This window comes from Acanthopagrus latus, chromosome 7, assembly GCF_904848185.1.
Source record: "Acanthopagrus latus isolate v.2019 chromosome 7, fAcaLat1.1, whole genome shotgun sequence".
Classification (NCBI taxonomy): Eukaryota; Metazoa; Chordata; class Actinopteri; order Spariformes; family Sparidae; genus Acanthopagrus; species Acanthopagrus latus.
In genome coordinates this window covers 23032601-23042107 of record NC_051045.1, presented here as the reverse complement: position 1 = coordinate 23042107, position 9507 = coordinate 23032601, and positions in this window count along the sequence as shown.

Genomic DNA, 9507 nt, shown 5'->3' with positions numbered 1-9507 from the left:
TCTGCTATGTCTTGTATAGCTCAGAGCGTATGTGGCAGGCTTAGCAGGCTCTAAGAATGTGTGACGCTGTGTTTTTGAAAATGGGAACATCATGTCGTTGTTTAAGCGTTAACATAAATCCAGAGGCTGACATGAGTTTCTTTTTGTAGCCTTTATAATAGAGACTCTGTCTTTAAATCCCTATGTGGTTGATATTAAATGTGCATTAGCATTTAATGATTTTACTGAATCCATTTTGCTTTATTTTACTTTTGGCATGAATATCACTGAGTTATAGACTGCACTATTAGGTCCTCATTAAGGGCAACTAATTGACTTAAAACAATCCCTCAGCCTATATGGCAAATTCCTACAGGGAACGTGTAACTAACACATCTGCCATACGCTTCCTGCCAGCCACTGATGTCATTTGCTCACTAGAGGTTAATAAATCCTTTGTGGTTGGCGTCTCAAAAATTCCGAATGTCTCTGAAATTTGGCATTTTGCTGACATTTACCCAGATGGAGTGACAGAGGCCCTCTGTCAGAGGCAGTTTATGAAAACTATTTTTGGAAACGTCCCAGGATGATCGACTCGATGCAGATAAATAGCGAAGAGCGAGTTGAATTTATGATCAATATTGGCGACGGCAGACAGACAACAGATGTCTGTCAAATTTAATTTCTCGGTTTCAGATCTACTAGCCCGCAGGTAGTATGTAAAGTAATTACAAAGAGCAATACAAAGCATCTGCACCTACGGTAGAGTGAAGTCATTAAATAAAATGTATATCCAAACTCCATCGAGGGAAAGCGGGACAGAGTGGCTGCTGGAATATTCCTAAAACTTTCCAGCCTTTGGTCAAGGTGAATAACAAGTTTTAGCTCATTTGGTTCATTTTGCCGTTAGACTATAAATTGAGACTGTGCCAGGTACTAAATTGTCCTTTAAAGATCATTAGCTCTCACCATTAATTGATCTTTTTTTTTTTTCAAACTTACATGAAGGAGCCTATCATTAAAATTACACATGCAGGCTATATCTTTTTTAAATTACATTAGCTAAGGTTTATTTTTTTTATTTGTCTATAACTGTAGCTATGCTGTATGCACTGTGTCTCAGCGGTAACAGAAATAAAGTCTTGGGTTTGGATATCAAATGTGTTCTCAATGTCAAGATGCGCTTGTGTCGCAAGACTTCTCTCTGAGCGCTCCGGTCTTCAGCCCATAGTTCAAATTTGCTCAGTGTTGAGTGTCAGCCTGCGACTCAGCATAGACAGTTTAGAAGCTGGATGAAAGATGGATGGAGCTACTGTTTACAGCTCTCCTACAGAGGGAATTAACTGTGCTTGCCAAGAAGCATTTATTGTTTTTTCTATGTCAGTTTGGTAATGATCACTTCAATGGATTCAGCAAATATAAAACGCTGCCACATTTTGGCAGGTAGAATTGTGATTAATATCTGCACTGTGAAATAAAACAAGTATCCTGAGTTCAGGTGGGGTTTTGTTGTATTTGTACTCAATACCGGAGCATTCGTTCTTTAAATGCAGTATTGCGTCTGAAAGTATATGCTCGTGTCTTCTGTCGTCAGGCGTTCCCACCTCAAACTTTGCTCCATTTCCCAAACTGTGCCATGGCTACAGTCCCGCTAGTTATATGTTATTCACTTTGAGGAAAATGGTTTCTGTGACAGTTCCGCATTATGTGCAAGGCACTTAACAGTGGGCACCTTCAGCAATCATATATGTCAACGAAGGACTTTGTCTCTCTCTCCCTGATGCATGCAGTTATCCCAGCAGTGTGCACTGAGCTACACACCCACCTTTTAACATTCAAATACAATCCCTCAGCATGATGTCCCACCTGCCTATTCCGTTCCATTCTGAAATTCATCACAACACGGAAGCTAGGCACTTTGATAATGCCATTTCATCTGGACCTTAATGTGACCCCTTGCTGTTGAAATGGAAAAAAAAAACTATTAAGTGCTTTTTTTCCAACTATGCTAGCAGTCTAGCAATTATAATGATTGGCCATACAGCATTCATGGTACATAGTAATCTACCAGGAATGTGTGCGTGCATGAATTTGATTTGCCAACACAGACAGCTAAGATGATGTCATCTGGCACAGCCCTGGCACCCCGACGGCGTTTCCGGACGAGCCTTAATCAACTGAATGAGTGGGCTGTGGGGTTTTTTTTTTGTTTTTTTTTTCACGCTGGGGCTGAAGTCAGTCTGAACATGGACTCAGAAACTCAATTTAGATGAAGAAAGAAAAAGAATCAAAACCTCATGAAGAGCAAAAGTGGAAGAACGCCACACGGCCTCCTCTCTACCATGGAGACCTGGAATGGAACCACAGCAGGCAAAAACTCAAGGACATCATTTACATAGAAGGGGAAAGGGAACCAGGAAAAACACTCCCGCGGAGGGAGAGAGAGGGCATTGTTCACACACGAGACAGAAGAAGTGAGGTTGAATCTCCTGCAGGACAGCGATCTACTGAGAGCCTGGGGAGAGAGAGAGAGGGGGGTCCGAAAACAGCTGATGGTCGAGCACAGAGAAACCTTGGTACCCCAAAGAGAGGACAAGTGGGGATAAAAGAGAGAGATGAACAGAGAGATTGTCACAGGGCTTGGACTCTCATGGCTGCCGGTCCACCAACAAACAAAGGGTTGGAGAGATGCAGCGTTTTTCAGAAAGTTTGCAGTACTATTGCTGGCCTTGTTGACCAAGGTATTTAAGATCACAATGTAAAAAGCTACACTTTTAATGCCTTACAGAGCCAAATTTTTTGTGAACTTTCACAGAAGAGCAATAGAAAGCATCCCGACTGGCAAAGTCACAAGCTGGCATGTAAGGCCAAGGACAGAAAGGCTCTACAGGGACAACTGCCCAGAACACCATTGTGACCATCTACAGAGCGTCAGCAATATCGGTGAAGTTAGATGTCTGCACAGAGCCCAAAAGGATACCAAAAGACAACACCCTCCCCAGCCACAGTGTGTTCACCCTGCTGATATCTGGCAGATTCAGAAGTACCCGCCGCCACACCACCAGACTACAGAGCAGCTTCATCCCTCAAGCTGTGAGACTCCTCAATTCATCATCAACACTCTATAATAGATGTACTGTAGCACAAAGGACTGAAACATAGTTCTGCTGTTTTTTTGTTGTTTTTTTTTGTTTTTTTTTTAAAAGATATTACATTTACCATGTAACCTTAATAAAGACTCAAGCCAAAATCAAAATAAGTCATCATCTGCTGCCTCAGTGGCCCAGCAGACGGTGCTTTGGCTCTGGAAGCAAGTTTGGCTCAGAAAGTGGTTCAGTGTGTTCAGCGAGCGGGAGCTTCCTGGCGTGAAGGGTTGGTCCTTCCCTGGAATCATACAAATAACATTCATCAAGATAAACTTCTGCCTGTTACAGCATTCTGTAAATAGTAAGTACAACAGAAAGGGATGAACAATTGCTGAATTACTAATGACTTAACAACACAAGACTCTTTGAATTATCAAGTGAGTCATGTTAGATGGATAAACAGGTACTGTTTGTGTATGCTAGACGACATTACTTTCTCTCTCTTCACACAACAGGTTTGATTTCTTTCAGACTCAAAAGCCTCTTCTTATCTTTTTCACCAACGGGATGTGAGTGGCAGTGCCTCAGGTGGCAGAGGGTCCTACATTCATTTCAGTGTTGTGGATTCTTCTATTTTTGTGAAGCAAAATGACACTTGAGCCAGCTGAGAAATTTCAGTCATCTGAAATACCTTGGATGAAAAAAGGAGCAGCTGTAAACGTGTGATCACGCCTGGATTAAGCAAGATCTCACACTAAAACCGGGCTTGAAAGAGGAGTCCTGACTAATAAGCTATTATATAATTATTATGTTAACAGATTCAATAATACAAGATACAAGGCCTTAAGCATCACCAGCCCTGCCAGACGATGAGGCAAACCCAAAAGGTAATACAGAGAAAGTCCAGCCTCCAGATACACATAAGCCTTAGTGCAATTTACAAGGCATTGTCGGCTATGCCAGGTACATAAAGCCAGCCCTCAAGGTTCGAAAAGCACGATCTACCCTCTAGATATCGACAGACCCCGATACAAGGCGCTATCTGCCAGACGCAGAGGCGCCTTGCATAGTTTCAAATAAGAGCACAGCCACCGGATCCTTCTTTTTCCAGTTGAAGTCAGTGTTGCAGGGGAGCTGAGGTAGTCTGTTCAAGCCTCTCTCATCTCGGAAGCCCCAAACTCTTCCTGTGGGAAACAACAGGTTCTGACCGGGAAGCTCTCCATCGTGACGGGTCTTCTTCGGCTTGTTGCACCACGCAGGAATTTCCCGACACTATCGAGGTACCTGCAGTTGTCTGATGCTGAAAAACAAGAGAAACCCAGTGGGATCAGGCCATCAATCGGGCACAGGAGAAGCGCTGGCTGAGAGGAGACGGAGATATCTGATGTTATCATAACCATCATCACCATCAGTGACATCGTCAATATCAACTTCATCATCATTATCGCCATCATGATCGCTGGTCCAGAAAACCAGTCATCAGTACAATCAGTCTCCTCATCCGTCTTCATTATTCTCAACCTCTTGACAATCATCTTCCTCAAGCTCGTCCTCATCATCAGAAGAGACTGACTGACTACCGATACCTGCACACAGAATACTCAACTACAACACCACACTCCACTCCCTTTGTAGTGACTTTCTTACCTGTCACCTTTGAGCCACATTGTTTCAGGGGTGCAGATGCCCCATAAGCATCACTTTGCCAACATCTGAATGTTCATCTTTTTTCTGTGACACTTTAAGACCCAATTATTGTTCAATGACACTGTTAGATTTTGGATGCTGGGATGTTACAGTCATGCAGTAACTCATAGAAAGAAGGCCTTGACACCGACAGAAGAGATGCAGCCTCAGTAAAGGGGGATTTCAGTGAAAGAGCAGTTTTCAGTCCATCTTGTAAATCTGATGCCCTCCTTGGTAACCACACAAAAACACTGATTATGACGCCGAGCATGTTTCTCTCACAAAGGCGGGTAATTCAAGAGAGACCGATGGTGTGGCTGATGAGCGAGACATTCATCTCTGCTCATCAATAATATCGTTCTGACCAAGGGGAATTATATACCGTGCTGAATATTAAATACAATAATAAGAAGTACTTATGCCACACTGATTAAAAGACTATAGGTACATTAGTATCAATTAGTATCAAGGTATGATGTGGAAGCAGTGGATGTTGCTGGTCCAGATGCATCGCTATCTCTTACTATCTCCAGCAAAAACAACACTGACAACTAAACAAGCATTGAATGCAGCCTATTTGCCATTCAATCATTAAATTGTACGTGGCTTAAAAATCAAACTGATTGAGTGCTGTGATGGCTCTGTGGTGGCTGTTGGTGCTGCAGCTGGAGGCACATTGCTGAAACCCTGACCTGCTGCCCCTCCGATGTTCACAGCTCTTGACATGTTGACAGGCAACAGATGGAGGGGAGTGGTGGATGATCGTGGAGCACAGTCATAGTGTCTGACCACCCGAGGAAGTCCGTGGAAAGCGCTGGATCTCTTTATTGAGCTTTTAATACAGCCCACTCTGACCGGCAGTGTGAATTTGGATATGAGCTCAATGACGAGTTTCAGCAAGCCCCTGTAACGTTTAGATTTTACACTGACATTAAATTTTAATATTTTTTTTTACAAGAAAAGTAAATATTACAAAGCTATATATTAAATTAGATATTGCTGGTAAAAGTACTCTCAGCCGTCCACATGGTGTGCTTACACCTGCACTTTTTGACTTCCTGACATTTACTTCCATGGACACAAGAAACATATATTTAAAGTGAAACTCTCGCTAAATGCAACCTAGACTTTTTTTTGTGAATGCATATGAGGCAAACCTTCGTGTAAAAGCATAATTACGATGAAAGAGGCACTTTTAAGACGAATTTTTGTTTTCGGGTCAAAATTATTTTCAATGGAAGTGTTTGGGGCAAATTAGCGATAGCATCAAAATTGCTATTTTGAAAACACTAAGAAGGCTCGACACAACATGAAACTTTGCTCGTAGGATCACCAGGGTCTCTACACATGAACACGAGCATTGAGAACATTGTTTGTGTACACAGTTCACTAAAAAGAATGTTTTTGGACAGCTCATGTCAGCAGATGTTTCCTCTGCTCGCCGCCGTCCTGCCAGTGAGAAGTGTCGATTTCCGATTGTGACTCAACAGGGAGGACAGTTAAGGTGGAACACTCCTAAAGATTAGTTCCATATAAATGCGCGGATAATTTGTTTTGTTATTAGCGAAAAACAGTATTGACCTTAAAGTTGAAAAAGGAGCCTCATATAAGGAACAATATTAAAATCAAAAGCCGGAAAAGTCACGTGAGATATCGCGTGGATAGTTGTTGGCCGGAAGACAGTAGCGTTCCACCTTATCTGTCCTCCAGGTTAAGCTGCATTCTGAGAGCCTGTCCACACCAGCCCGGGTAATTTTGCAGCCGTGAAGTTATGTTCACGGTTTTGCTGTTCTGTCCACCTGCAACGGTGCTTTCGGAACACTGAAACCGTGGTCGTTTGAAACCGGAGTCCAGGGTGAGGTTTTCAGCCGACTCGGGTTTCAGCAGTTGCGTGTGGATTTGACTGCAATTATTTCCACTGCTTACATCAGAGCTGAGCGCCTGCCTTTGTAAATATTGCACTTGCAACAATGTAAACACAGAGCGTAAGGACAGTTGCAAGGTGGTTAGAGGTTGTCATCTAGCTAGAGTAAACGTTCGCTTGATGGGCTAAAATGGACTTGACGAAGTTGTTGTTGTTTATTGGCTTGCTGTCAGCTGCGTTCGGCTGTCATGTCCGGCTGCTCAACCAAATTCAACAATGGCGGCACCTGGATGAGCAACGAAGGAGACGGCTCCTCTTGCTAGCGACCACAACTGCAACTTTCTCAAGGAAACAGCAGCGACACGCCCGGAACACTTATTGCTGTGGCATATGTATTACACGTATATTGCATCACTTGGTGGCGGATTTTACAGTTGCGTGTGTACGGAGTTATGTTCGGTTAGCTTTATTACACCACTCATGTGGACACGGACTTTTATTCAACAAAACCTTGGTTGCAAAATTACCCGGGCTGGTGTGGACAGGGCCTGAGATCGATACCTCCAGGCTGCCATGACGGCGGCAAACGGAACAAGCAAGTGCTAACCGGAGCTGTTCAAAAACTCTCTTTTCAGTAAACTCTGTGTGCACAAACAATGTTCTCAATGCGTCATGTGTAGAGACCCTGGTGAAACTACGAGCAAAGTTTCATGTTGTGTCGAGCCTTCTTAGTGTTTCAAAAATAGCGATTTTGATGCTATAGTAAAGTTGCCCCAAGCATGCCACTGAAAATGATTTTTGATCATGTTTTACATGAAGGTTTGAGTCATATACATTCACAATAAAAGCCTACATTGCATTTTGGTGAAAGTTTCACTTTAAGGCATTTTTACAAAACATGGCCCAGTCACCATCTTTTACCAAAACTTTTTAAGCCCAACTTTGAAAATTGATGCCCTGAAACCAAAATAACTGTGTTTCTAAATCACTATACAATTGTGAATATATATTATTTTCGCCAGGACATTTGATAAATCGCAGCCATCAAACAATCGTTTTTCAAAGATTATTTATTGTGTATCGCTTATAGTGTTGGGCTAAAATTAATTCTGTGACTTGCCCACCTTTACTAACAGGCTACCTAGTTTAGTTAGTTTGTGTTTGTAGTGAGCAAACCTTGTAAGTGGTAAAGGCAAATAAATGAATGTCAACTCGTGGATGCTACCGTTTCAACATCCTTCATGTTAGTCCACTTTGCTAATCACTTGACCAAACAGAGACTGGCTTAGATCAGGTCTTGAAACTCTAGTAGGAGGGATGTTCTCTCTTCTAAACAGAGTACAGGAAGTAAAGTGAGTTTTGAAAGCCAGAGGGTTCAGCAGCTGGCCAAGTAATGGCTGAGTCACTGATATTGATCCATAACCCTTCAGCCTCCACAGATATATTATGAGCGTTTTCTGCCATCCAGCACTAAAAATCGTATTTACTGCACAGTTAAAAACAGCCACCTCATCACCCCTATATTATCTTAAAAGCTGCCCCCAAAATACATAAGAGTAGACGATGACTCAAATCCCAAACAGGATACAAATATGGATGAATACTGAATGTTACACATTTGAGGTTTAATCAGCTCCGTGACTTTTGTGTAAACCGTTGCGTTTTCTTACATTTGCCTATTGAATAAAAGAGCAATCAGTAAAACTTTTCCAGACAACATGGGCCTGGCATGACACTAACATATGACACACAGAAAAATACATTCACTTTCACTCTTAATTACATAATCATCCTTAACAATTTAACCCCCTGATTCCCACTTGTTCTAACAAAATATGTAATACTTCCGTTCGCTGGTTTGCATTTTGTATTGGTAGATATATTGTAGAGTAATCGCATGAAGCCAAATGTTGCTGATTTGGAAATTAATCTATCTAATCTAAAAAGTGGAAAAGGTAATGAGGCACAACCCTGAGAACCGAGATCTTTCATCATCACTATTACAGGATCCCATACAGATGGAAAAGAAAGACACCAACACTGAACACACAAGGTCATTTTTAATAGACTGCTAACGGAGCAGCTTCAGGTTATGTATCTAGATGGCACTGTAGATATCAGTGTTGATTTTCTGGCTTTTCAGGTTTTCAGAGGGAACATTAACCCTACAGTCAAGGAAAAACGTTAGCCTTTTTTTTTTCTTCTTTTTTTTCCACATAGGTCAGTGTTTGTTCATGTTGGAACACTAAAAGCAGCATAATTGTGCAAGAGGTTATGAGCGAACCAGGAGATTTTGTAGCTGTGGATCATTTAAAGAACCTACAGTGCATTTGTGTGCAAAGTCAAAATTTCAACCTTATCACATGTTTTTGTTCATGCCTGTAAGTGTGAATGTACTGCTGTAGGCTGCCATGATTCATTAACTTCTGGCAATGTACAGTAATTATTCATGACAAGTAACACCTACCATGTGTGGGTGGGAGCCATTCGAGTCATATTGACATGTTTCAGCAAGCCAGGCTCCTGATTTTCACACTGATGGTTTGTAATGAGTTTACATCATTTGTTTTCTCTCCACACACTGGTCGAAGCTTTTTATAGTGGAGCTGCCTTCTGGAAAGGGAAGACTACATAAGGCTACATGTTAACAGGTCCTCCGTGGTACTTAACATGTTTTCTACTGTAATACAGTGACTGTAGCTTAGTGACAGCACAACTGTGGCGTCGAGTCAAGAAACAGTCACGTTTAGACCGGAAGCAGGGTGATTTGACTTCAAAATAAAGGTGTGTCCTCATAAACACTAAACTTGTGTGACAGGGCACACAAAGAACACTTGCAAATATGAAATTGATTTGGCTGGTAGACAAAAAGTTAACTCAGTAACTTGTTGG